Raw genomic sequence first — 13,455 nt, 5'->3', positions numbered from 1 at the left:
AGAAGAGCTTATCTCCTCAGGCTTAGTAACATAATAATTCTACACTCCTCCTTGTTCAGAGCTGGTTCAAGTCCCGATGTTCATAGCACAGGTCAGGCAAGTTTGTATCTACCCAAAAATGTTTGTGTGGAACAGCCCGTATTAGTATTTCCTAAGAAGCCATAAAAGCATGTGTTGTTTACACAGTCATATTAAGAATGCCGACACCAACTAAGATGAAAATGAGAATCTATGTGCAAGATAAACCAATACTCAGAGTCAAAGAGTTCAGACGGGCATTGGCATATATTCTTTAAGAGAAAACTATACAAGACAGAACCAGTGTTGCCTATTAAGACATATGCATGGACATATGCAAGGACAGATATTTTCTCCCTTGGGCATCAGTACTACTACAACCCTTCATTTTGAGGAGATCTAAAACACCAGAAGATAATTAAAGAAGCATGAAATCCATCTTCTGTAATACGATGAGAATAAAAGATTTAATTGTTTTTGATTTATACATTTGGGTCAAGTGGTGTTTTTGATATCACTGTCCACTAGTATGAGAGCTATAGCTGGAAAAAATAAAAGTAGTTTATATGAAGTATAAAAGCCATGAATTCCATGCGATTTACAGACAATATTCTGTCACACAAGGAAGTGTATGAAACTCACATTTGCTATTTATTTCAAGTCAGCATAGGGCGAAGTGTCATATCAAATAGGTAAGCGTATCTGCTTATTTAGTAAGACCCATACAATGTCTACACAACCACTGGAAATACTTCCAATACTGCACATAGAGGATAAAAGCAATCCTATTTATCATGGACAGCAGTTGAACGTCCTCCAGAAATTTCCTTCAGTTGAAGACTATGTATTTATTTGGAGTAAAATGTGTTACAGTGCATAACTATTTCTCCAACTGAACGTACCTAAGTTTCCCACACAAAATAAATATGTTTTTCTCTCCATATCTCCACTTGAAATAATTTACTCCTCTAAACAAATTTGGCTTATTCTGTCAATTTTTTACCTAAAGGAAATTCTCAGATAATCTGAAATAAACTTATTTATTCATTATTGATATGATGTCAATTGATTTGTTGCATTAGATTTCTACTGTAATGTTTTTAAACAGTGGCAAAAAGATGCTACTTTAAAAAACGGGCTCCAACCACTCTAGAGGCCCAAAACCACTAGCAAATCCTGAAAAATTCACACAGCTAAAACCAGATGTATATACAAAACATAGGTACAAAATGTAGATACAGATGTCAGCTTGCTAGATACAAAATAAAAAGACTTCTCCTCTGTACCAGTATTACCAGTAACACCACAGACAGATCGATTGGAAGTCCCTAAACTGCAAGTTGTTAAGAGACTAGGAGACTATTCTGGGAAAGGATTAGTTTGTTTTGTTCTCCTACTGTTTTCCAGGCTTCTGTTGTCAGCCACAGTCAGAGACAGAGCACCAGGCTATACTGACCTTTGCTGTGAAACAGCACAGCCATTACTACGCCATGTCCCCCCAAAACTGATCTTCATCATGAAAACTTATCTTTCATTCCCATTCTTATTATTTTGCAACTGTTGTGACAACAGTTTGTCTGAAATAAAACCATAACCTTGGGTCTGGCAGCCTCATGTACTCAAGACAGAGAAGGCAGCTACTGGAAAAATTTAGCTTAAAAGACAGAACACATGCCACCTCCTGCAAAATGTCATTCATATTAGAACTGTAAGAAGCCACGCTCATTGCTCACTTATATTCCTGCAGCAATGAGAAGCCCAAGGAATGAATCAAAGATTTCAGCTGGTTCTAAATAAACTTGTGGATCTTCTAAAAACATTTAGTGGTAAAAAAAGTTAGAATTTGCAATAATTTCCTTTTATTGAACATATGGGTAACTTTGTATGAAGATACAGTCTCCTTGCCTGGACACCCTTACACACATTAAAACACTCCTGGAAGCCATATTTCACTTGTCTGTGGACTTTGTTTGTGCCATTATAGCAATATCTATTTTTAGGGTTGACAACAGTGATAAACACTTAATCCAAGAATCCATCTGACCCTGAATGATAGACTGGTTTTGCAACAGCAAATCTCACATCAAAAAGTCTAACCAGAGAAGTCAAGTAGCATCTCTACTGCTTTCCCACTCTTGGTATTTTTTTTATGGCAAGAGAAGTCTGGCCAAGTAGTCTGATATCACAGGACCTAGTAAGAGAGGATGTTGCAAGAAATCCTTGTAATGCTAATGACTGATGGTACACAAGATGTAAAAAAATTGAAATAGCTTTAGAAAAATATGCAAGGTTTCATTCAACAAGGAAGATGTCTTTCCTTAAGGAATTACTTCAGCTCTTCAGGTAAGCGAGGAACATAAGTCAAGCTCATTTAAACTCTTCTTGTCAGACACTGCTATAAATACAAAGCTCTGTCATGGTTCCCATGGATGACATGTGAACAATGACAAGTATCTTCAGGGTTTGTTTGTCTGAATAACGTTCAATGATTTCCATTGCTTCTTTTGTGCACTCCTCAGGATGCAAATGGCTTGCTTGCCATAACATTTTGGCTTTCTTCTACACATCCCAAATGTTTTTATCTTCTTTCCTGGATAGTTACAAAGGTAAAAGGATATTCAATTCCATTAAATTTCAGAGTTTATTAAATCAAAAAAATATTTGACTCTAAAAAAAATTCCATTTCTGTACTTTCCAGTATCTACATTCAGCCCTGACAATGAAAAGAATCTGTAATTTTAAGATTTGTAGTCTGACTTTTTAACCAACATCTTATGTAGCAAAGTTGTGTGTAAACTGAAAATGCAAATGCTGCCTTGTCAATTGACAGCATCTATTTTTATAGACCTGTATAAATTTCCATTTACTGCTAATAGTGGAGTAGGGATTTGTTGTGGTTTAGCCCCAGTCAGCAATTAAGTACCACACAGCCGCTCGCTCCCCCTCCCCCCCGCACCCCAGTGGGATAGGGGAGAGAATCAGAAGAGCAAAAGTAAGAAAACTCATGGGTTGAGATAAGAACAGTTATAATAATAAATTGTAACGAGAAGGAAAACAACAAGAGAGTGAGAGAGGAACAAAACCCAAGGGGAAAAAAAAAACAAAACAGTGATACAACCGCTCACCACCTGCTGACCGATGCTCAGCCAGTCCCCAAGCAGCGACCACTACCCCCCAGCCAACTCCCCCCCGTTTATATACTGAGCATGATGTCATATGGTATGGAATAGCCCTTTAGTCAGTTTGGATCAACTATCCTGGCTGTGCCCCCTCCCAGTTTCTTGTGCACCTGGCAGAGCATGGGAAGCTGAAAAGTCCTTGACCAGTGTAAATACCACTTAGCAACAGCCAAAACATCAGCATGTTATCAATATTATTCTCATACTAAAATCCAAAACACAGCACTGTACCAGCTACTAGGAAGAAAATTAACTCTGTCCCAGCCAAAACCAGGACAGTATCCACCCCTTATTCTATACCATCTACGTCATGCCCAGGTCCCACACTTTCCAACACATTCCAATTAATCACTACCACTTTTCCCATCTTTTGATATATACACACAGATATCATTCCCTTGGTCTATGGGCCATGCCTCTAAAATGTCCATTGAGTTCATTTAGTCCATGACTTTGGGCTTTATCTGTCATAACAGTCTTTCAGGGCAGGAGAGATGGTGTGTAGTGTTGGATTGTTGCACGCTGAAGTCAGTTCTGGTTCCATCACTGCTGCACTTTGCTTGGTTTCATCAAAGTTCATTCTTCATTAATCTGGGTGATTCTTACTGAAATACCATTGATACGGTGTATAGTAACCATAAAAGTGATGACATACAGTATTATATAGCAATTAACATCATACCATTTAGTTCATTGGCTATTCTCACCCAACATCAAATCACCTTGAGGTACACAGTGGACTTCCCCATCCTTTTGCATTACCCACCAAGTGCACCCAGGTCCTTGAGCAAAAGCAATCCCACGAATGGGCTTGCCTTTGCCCAAGGCAGGAGTAACCCAGACTGTCTTCCCCAGCATGTTTTTTTATGTGCACTACAGGGACTTTATCTCCTTCGACAGTGTGTAAAAGTTTTGATTGGGCAGGGCCAGCTTGATTGACAGATCCCCTAGTGTTAATTAACCAGGTGGCCTTTGATAAATGTGTATCCCAATGTTTGAATGACCCACCACCCATTGCTCACAGTGTAGTCTTTAACAGTCCATTGTATCGTTCGATTTTCCCAGAGGCTGGTGCATGATAGGGGATGTGATATACCCACTCAATGCCGTGCTCTTTGGCCCAAGTGTCTATGAGGTTGTTTCAAAAATGAGTCCCATTGTCTGACTCAATTCTTTCTGGGGTTCCATGTCACCATAAGACTTGCTTTTCAAGGCCCAGGATAGTGTTCTGGCAGTGGCACGGGGTACAGGATATGTTTCCAGCCATCCAGTGGTTGCTTCCACCATTGTAAGGACATAGCGCTTGCCTTGGCAGGTTTGTGGGAGTGCGATATAATCAAGCTGCCAGGCCTCCCCATATTTATATTTCAGCCATTGCCCTCCATACCACAGAGGCTTTAACCGCTTGGCTTGTTTAATTGCAGCACGTTTCACATTCATGGATAACCTGTGCAATAGTGTCCATGGTCAAGTCCACCCCTTGATCACAAGCCCATCTATGTGTTGCATCTCTTCCTTGATGGCCTGAGGTGTCATGGGCCCACTGAGCTATAAATAATTCACCCTTATGTTGCCAGTCCAGATCCACCTGAGACACTTCAATCTTAGCAGCCTGATCCACCTGATGGTTGTTTTGATGTTCCTCAGTGGCCCGACTCTTGGGTATGTGAGCATCTACGTGACGTACTTTTACAACCAGGTTCTCTACGCGGGCAGCAATATTTTGCCACAATGCTGCAGCCCAGATAGCTTTGCCTCTCCGCTGCCAGTTGTTCTGCTTCCATTGCTGTAACCACCCCCACAGGGCATTTGCCACCATCCATGAGTCAGTATAGAGACAGAGCACTGGCCACTTTTCTCATTCAGCAATGTCTAAAGCCAACTGGATGGCCTTTACTTCTGCAAATTGGCTTGATTCACCATCTCCTTCAGCAGTTTCTACAACTTGTCGTATAGGACTCCATACAGCAGCTTTCCATCTCCGATCTTTTCCTACAATACGACTGGACCCATCGGTGAACAGTGCGTATTGCTTCTCATTTTCTGGGAGTTTATTGTACAGTAGGGCCTCCTCAGCACGCGTTACCTCCTCCTCTGGTGATATTCTGAAATCTTTGCCTTCTGGCCAGTCCATAATTACTTCCAAGATCCCTGGGCGACTGGGATTTCCTATCCAAGCCCATTGTGTGATCAGTGCAACCCACTTACTCCATGTAGCATCAGTTGCATGATGAGTAGAGGGGATCCTCCCTTTGAACATCTAGCCCAGTACTGGCAGCCGGGGTGCCAGGAGGAGCTGTGCTTCAGTACCAACCACTTCTGAAGCAGCTCAAAGCCCTTCATATGCTGCCAATATCTCTTTTTCAGTTGGAGTATAGTGGGCCTCGGATCCTCTGTATCCCCAACTCCAAAACCCTAGGGGTTGACCTCGAGTCTCCCCTGGTGCTTTCTGCCAGAGGCTCCAGGTAGGGCCATTCTCCCCAGCTGCAGTGTAGAGCACATTTTTTACATCTCGCCCTGCCCGGAATGGCCCAGGGGCTACTGCATGAACTATGTCTTGTTTAATTTGTTCAAAGGCTTGTCGTTGCTCAGGGCCCCATTTGAAATCGTTCTTCTTCCGGGTCACTTGATAGAGAGGGCTTACGATCAGACTGTAATTTGGAATATGCATTCTTCAAAAACCCACAATGCCTAAGAAAGCTTGCGTTTCCTTTTTGCTAGTTGGTGGAAACATGGCCGTTGTTTTGTTGATCACATCCATTGGCATCTGATGACGTCCATCTTGCCATTTTATTCCTAAAAACTGGATCTCCTGTGCAGGTCCCTTGACCTTACTTTGTTTTATGGCAAAACCGGCTTTCAGGAGGATTTGGACTATTTTCTTCCCTTTCTCAAAAACTTCTGCTGCTGTATTGCCCCACACGATAATGTCATCAATATATTGCAGATGTTCTGGAGCTTCACTCTGTCCCAGTGCAGTCTGGATCAGTCCATGGCAAATGGTAGGGCTGCGTTTCCACCCCTGGGGCAATTGATCCAAGTGTACTGAATGCCCCTCCAAGTGAAAGCAAACTGTGGCCTGCACTCTGCTGCCAAAGGGATTGAGAAAAATGCATTAGCGCTATCAGTTGTAGCATACCATTTGGCTGCTTTTGACTCCAGTTTGTATTGAAGTTCCAGCATGTCTGGCACAGCAGCACTCAGCGGCAGCATGACTTCATTCAGGCCATGATAGTCTACTGTTAGTCTCCACTCTCCATTAGACTTTTGCACTGGCCATATGGGACTGTTAAAAGGTGAACGAGCCTTACTGATCAATCCTTGGCTCTCCAGTTGACGAATCAGTTTATGGATGGGAATCAGGGAGTCTTGGTTGGTGCGATATGGCCTCTGGTGCACCGTTGTGGTAGCAATTGGCACTTGTTGTTCTTCAACCCTCAGCAACCCTACAACAGAAGGGTCCTCTGAGAGATCAGGCAAGGTAGACAGCTGTTTAATTTCCTCCATCTCCAAGGCAGCTATACCAAAAGCCCACCGGTACCCTTTCGGGTCCTTGAAATACCCTCTCCTGAGGTAGTCTATGTCAAGGATGCACGGAGCCTCTGGGCCAGTCACAATGGGGTGCTTTTGCCACTCATTCCCAGTTAGGCTCACTTCGGCCTCCCAATACAGTTAGCTGTTGGGATCCCCCTGTCACTCCAGAAATACAGATGGGTTCTGCCCCCTATATAGCTTGATGGCATTAGGGTACACCATGCACCGGTGTCTACAAGAGCCTTATACTCTTGTGGGTCTGATGTGCCAGGCCATCAAATCCACACAATCCAGTAAACCCGGTCGTCCCTTTCCTCCACCTGGCTGGAGGCAGGGCCCACCTAGTCCTGGTCATAATATTCATTACCCATTTCTTGTATATACGAGTCAGGAGCTCCTTCATTAAAATCAGGAGTAAGATCAGTCCTTTTACTGTGCCTGGGGAACTGTCCACTGGAAACCGGAGCAGCAATTTTCCTGGAAGAAGCCCCTTTGGTGATTGTTTTTCCTTGCAACTCACGTACCCACGCCTCTAGGGTCGAGGTAGGTTTTCCATGCCACTTCCTCACGTCCTCTCCATGGTCACGCAGGTAAAACCGTAAGGTGCCCCGTGGTGTGTACCCTCTATATCCTCTCTCTTGAGCAGAGGAACGCTGAATCGTAATAGCTGAGATACTGGTCTGTACAGGTGGAAAGTAGGACCTATCTTCTTCAAGTCGCTGGACTTTCCGGGACAGTTTCTCCATTGCTGAGACAATGGAGGAAGAGATACTTTCTTCATATTCCCAGAGGTGACTAGCCACTTCATCCACTGTTGGACCCTCTCCATCTTTCCAGTTCACTATTGCCAACGAGTTGGCACACGACGATGGTGCATTCTGTACCAACTTCCGCCACATAGGTCATATGCACTAGGCCTCACCTGGATCTTGGGTAACCACTCGTCGTTCAGGTCACATTAATCACCTCTAACACGACTAATTCCCTCAAGTACTGGATACCTTTCTCCATGGTGGTCCATTTCCCGAGGCGCTATACAACATCTTCCTTGAAAGGGTATCTTTCCTTCATAGCTGACAAGAATTGCCTCCAGAGGCTGAGGACTGGTGCTCCTCTTCCAATCACTTTGTCAATGGCCCCTTCCCTAGAAAGGGATCCCAGCTGTTTGGCTTCCTTACCCTCTAATTCCAGGCTACTGGCCCCACTATCCCAGCATCAGAGCAGCCAGGTGACAATGTGCTCACGTGGAGACAGTTGTTTTTGCATACCTTGCAGCTCACTCAGGGATAAGGATCAGGTAGTTTCTGTCTCATCCACCAGTTCTTCCTCTTCCTCTCCTTGTGATGGCCCTGGTCTTTCATCTTCCCTTTCCAAACGAGCTGACCTTCACTTCCAGGATATCTTCTTGTGTGGCGACTGATACTGACACGGGTTGGTTCCTTGGCTGAACCGCATTATCTGTTGCGGGGGGGCTAGAGTGACCACAGTGTGTGTCATGGGGCGGTGAGGAAAGGGGGAAGCAGCCGCAGTGCCCGTCACAGGAGGGGGCCGGAGCAGCCGCAGTGCCTGTCGTTTTGTCACCAGACCCTTGAGGGTTCTGAATAGTATTGAACAGGACTCGGTAGGCATGGGCCAGGCCCCAGCACATTGCAGTGATTTGTATCTCCTTAGAATTGTCAGGGTGACAACATACTTTTTCCAAATATTCTACTAATTTTTCAGGATTCTGCACTTGTTCAGGGGTGAAGTTCCAAAACACTGGAGGTGCCCACCGTCCTAGGCATTTGCCCATGCTATCCCACACACCCTGCCACTCATAACTATCTGGCCTTGGGGCAGATCTCTGGATGATATTCTGAAATTGCTTACAAATCTTGGACAAAATCGAAACAGTATTCCCAAGCAATACCAATAGATGTATCTTAACTACCCAAGGATGTTCAAGATACTGAAAAGTTACTGTAACGAAGGAGGAACATTGTAGAAGAAAGTAGCAAAGGTGCCATTTTGCATTTCCTCCATAAAAATACTCTCAGAGGAAGAAGTATAATTGCTAATTGTCTCCCTAAGGTGGTACCCAACATACAGTAATGGTCTTAGTACAGCACTTAGATATCAAAATAAACCCAAGCTCACTGTTTTAATAACAAATCTCACAGGCAAAACATCACCAATTAAAGCAGAGCACAGCAAACTGCAAAAACCAACACCGATCTTTAACATGTACAGAAAAAAAAAAAAGAGGATGGTGCGGATCAGGTAAACCAATATCGAGAACAGATGAATCAATATCGTGGCCCGCAACTACTAACAAATCTAAATTCCTTAATGTGCTCTGATTAATCTGTTATTATCTCAAACCCTTTGAGCCCCACACTGGGCACCAAAAAGGACTGTTGTGGTTTAGCCCCAGTCAGCAATTAAGTACCACACAGCTGCTCGCTCCCCCACCCCAGTGGGATAGGGGAGAGAATCAGAAGAGCAAAAGTAAGAAAACTCATGGGTTGAGATAAGAACAGTCATAATAATAAATTGTAATGAGAAGGAAAACAACAAGAGAGTGAGAGAGGAACAAAACCCAAGGGGGAAAAAAAAAAAAAACAAAACAGTGATACAACCTCTCACCACCTGCTGACCAATGCTCAGCCAGTCCCCGAGCAGCGACCACTACCCCCCAGCCAACTCCCCCCCGTTTATATACTGAGCATGATGTCATATGGTATGGAATAGCCCTTTAGTCAGTTTGGATCAACTATCCTGGCTGTGCCCCCTCCCAGTTTCTTGTGCACCTGGCAGAGCATGGGAAGCTGAAAAGTCCTTGACCAGTGTAAATATCACTTAGCAACAGCCAAAACATCAGCATGTTATCAATATTATTCTCATACTAAAATCCAAAACACAGCACTGTACCAGCTACTAGGAAGAAAATTAACTCTGTCCCAGGCAAAACCAGAACAGTATTGTTGCAGGTCTCCAGTTTTACTCATTTTTAGACTCCAGTGTTTTTTCCTGAAGTGTTGGACAACTTCAGTAGTCAGTAACAGTATAGTGCAAGTTTTGTAGAGTATTGTTGAGCCATATGGTGCCTTCTGTGCATAATCCACGTGCTTTCTGACAACCCTCCACTTTCCCCTGGATTCTGAAGGATCTCAGCCATTCTTTCATTAGACCTTTGGATATTTAAACCGAGTGCTAAACCAGCCACCAACAGTGCATAGAGTCTGTGCCTCTTGGTGGAGCAGAAACATTATGAAGTGAGAATCAACACTTCCTCTACTTTTGGCCGCTGACTTGGGAAATGGATCTAATGCTGGGACGAAGACAGTGAAGTACAGCTTGTGTACAAGTGTGATTGGTTAAGTTGACACAAGGAAGAATACAAGAAGGCCAAATTCCTAGGAGATTACTTCAACTATGCTCCAACACAGAAAACACCTTTCTTTCAGTGGCCAGGGTGGTCACGGTTCCTTATTTCTCACATCTCATCCACCCAAACAGAGAAAGTAGCTCATACTCATGCCTCAACTGTTTTTCCTGATTTTGATTACTAAGACCTAGTTAGTATGACTGCTGAGGTAAAAGCCAAACAGAAGTTGGACACCAGACTCACAGGTCACCTCTGCCAAACAAACGATGGTTACCAGAAGGAGTAGCAATACAACTAGAAATGGAAAATACTGAGGGAAAAGCACGTGGGTTGCTTTAGCTGAAAACACAAATGTTCCCAGAGGAGAACAGGGCAGCTGGGGATGCTCCTCTCACCAATGTCCAGCAGAGCACAATGACACATATCTGTCACTGTGATACGATCTCAATCACCTCAGGGAGCATAATGCCTTGCACGGCTTTTGAAGGAAATCCAATGTTCACCAAGGAAACCCAAGTTGACATCTTGGTTTTAAATACCTCAACAAGGGCACTCAGGAGAAAACTGCAGCTAAGACACTGCTGAAGCTAAATCAACCTTAAGTATGTCTAAAGGGCTTTGATGGAGTCCTTCACTATAAATTATTTCAGGCTGACATATCACAATTTTTTCTTCCAAAAGACATCTAGAAATTTAGATAAGTGGAAGAAGGCTAGGACATATGCCACTGACTAAATCTAAAGATCAGTATACCAAAACCAGAAATAGGGTGGGGGTCAGGGAGATGTAGCCAAAGAGTTTTTCATAAATAATGGAGATGTAGCTTCTGTAATAAACTCCATTTCTTTCGTGGGAACAATGGATGCCAAATGGTTTGACCACTGATCACAAGGAATATCTGAGAAAGACTGATATACGATGCAAACAATGAAAGAGTTAAAGGATGGTAGGGTAATTAAATGTCAGTCTGCATAGCTTAATGTGAAACAGATCTTGTAAAAAGACACAATTCCATTAAAATACATGTTGTTTAATAAACATAGTTATCAAGATTTCCTCACACTGACTTTATAAAACTGCTGATTTAGAATCACACCAGACTCAGAAAATAACATATGCAAAAGAAACAGTGCAACACATTAGATTAAAATTGGCTTATAAATATGAAAAATAACTGCTGGAAAAAGTATGATCAGATAAGGTAAACTGGTATCTCTTCCTGAGCCACTGCTAAGGGAAGTTTGAAATAAAAGATAAATTCAATGGTGTTAAGTCTGTAAGACTTACTGTAAGACAAAAACAGTGGATAATGATTAGCCAGTAGCCAAGTTAAAATAATATTAAATATGAACTGGTTTTTAGTTTATGCTATGATATGTATTCAAAATCATATTACCACTTACATTTCCTTCTACAGAATTACTGTCCCACTTAGCACAATGAAGAGCTTACTAAACACAGCCTTCAATATTTCTTTTTCTCTTCATCCTTTACCATACGGTTGTAGGACTACCTTTTGGCCTAACCACCCTGAACATATAGTTATATTTTCCATATTTTCCTGGATTTTTGTCATTTGTCACAAAGGTAGCAAGAGTTGCTTGCAAATAATAATCTTGACAGTACTACTGTGAGAGAAGATAAGAATCATCATTTTACAGGGGAGAAAATTATGGCCAAATATCTTCCAGTTTGAGAAATCCAGCCTGAGAAGCCCAGATCTGCTCAAAACACAGACCTAACTACAGGAGTCAGTTGCAAAAGTGCTGAGTTGCCCTCAACTACAAAACAAAATGCAAATATGTCGCACTGAGCATTCAAAAACCACAGAACTAGTATCTACTTACTGAAAACTGATATAAGCAAACTGTCCAGCATCAGACGCTAAGCGGTACATACATTTATCTCAGAAAGCTGAAACTGCCTTAATCATAAGAATCTCTTCCCTTTTTGCTCCTTCATTCACTACAACGTGTTCCAATTTTAACAAACAGGGCCACAGTGTGACAAATAAAAGCCTCCTTTACTACCCGCTGATTTGTTACCAGGGCAACAATCCGTACGTATGCTAAATGAGACAAGAGTCATCTGGAAAAATACTATGCAATTGTGTACTGATGCTATCCTGTAATGCAGAAGTACAAGAGCTAACATTTAAGTGCTTAATGCTTTTAATTTTTGTTGTAGTAGATATTATGGTGAAGTGTTTGGGTTTTTTTAAAAGCTGTCAGAAAAAACAGAATTTCTTTCATGTTGGCCTGCCTTAAACCCAAAGTCAGCTGTGAGCAGGGCTGCAACCTCTAGACGTGCAGCACAGAAACCCACCATGAAAAGGTGTAGGTAACACTTTGCAGTAGTACATTTTCCTTCTTTAGCGCAGCTTACTACAGAGCAATTTGTAACTGGTATTTAAAGACTTACTGGTAACAGAGAGATCATGGATTCAGCACCTGAATTACACAGAAAAATATTTTCCGGTAATTATAACCCACTCTGCCTGCCTGCAATCTGAACTTTAACATATCAGCAGTTTATTAGGAGGCAGAGGGGGAAGGAGACAGATAAACTACTTAACTGTGGCCCCTAAGCTCTTCTGTTAATTCACACATCTTAAGGCTGAAGGCTGTACAACTCATTCTAAACAGGTTTGCTCTTCCTACCTGCTCTCCAAACATCAGCAGGGATGATAACAACATAATAATAAAAAAACCAAGTTAGCTCTTGCACAGAAGATCATTCGGAGCAAAAAAATGGAGTAGCCCTTATCACACTCAAAGCACCAATCATTCTGCAGGAACAGCACTGTATAAGTGATGGCTGAATTTGGAAAGTAATGCCATCAATTTCAACACCAAAAACCCAAACTCTAAAAAGCATCATATAGCTAACTCTGGATGGATTTTCACATGGGCAGAAAAAAGCATTTATCTGCCATTTTGGCAAGCTCCCTATCACATTTCTAGTTCCTACAACAACAAAGACTCATTTCCTCAAAGAAAGCTAAAAAAAAACCAGACAAAAACCCCCTTATTTCCTTTAATACGATTTTCTCAAGCACCTGAATACACTTTCTCTTAAAAAACCTTTTCCAAAATAATTCAGCCCGAAACAGACCATTGAAAATGGAAAGTTGCAGAGTGAAAGAACTAGAAAGCTGTACCAACTGAGGGGAAAAAAAAAAAATCCGTCTTGTGGAAAATGTTAGGCACCTTTAAGTACAGGTGGTACATTCTGAGCCAGCTGTAAGAGAGAAAGGCAAGTTACACAAAGTGATCCAATGCTTATGAGTTGGGACTCCTCCAATTATGCATCTCAATAAAGCCAAATGCAAGGTCAGACATCTAGGAACAGAGAATA

General features: G+C 42.3%; 1 protein-coding gene across 4 annotated transcripts in view; it reads right to left on the bottom strand.

Annotated features, from left to right (window-relative positions):
- Positions 1-13,455, bottom strand: part of KPNA1 (karyopherin subunit alpha 1) — a 71,390-nt gene that overhangs the window by 34,753 nt on the left and 23,182 nt on the right. The gene's annotated exons all lie outside the window — the stretch shown is intronic.

Source organism: Ciconia boyciana, chromosome 1, assembly GCF_034638445.1.
Source record: "Ciconia boyciana chromosome 1, ASM3463844v1, whole genome shotgun sequence".
Classification (NCBI taxonomy): Eukaryota; Metazoa; Chordata; class Aves; order Ciconiiformes; family Ciconiidae; genus Ciconia; species Ciconia boyciana.
This window is presented reverse-complemented; position numbering and strand designations above follow the sequence as displayed.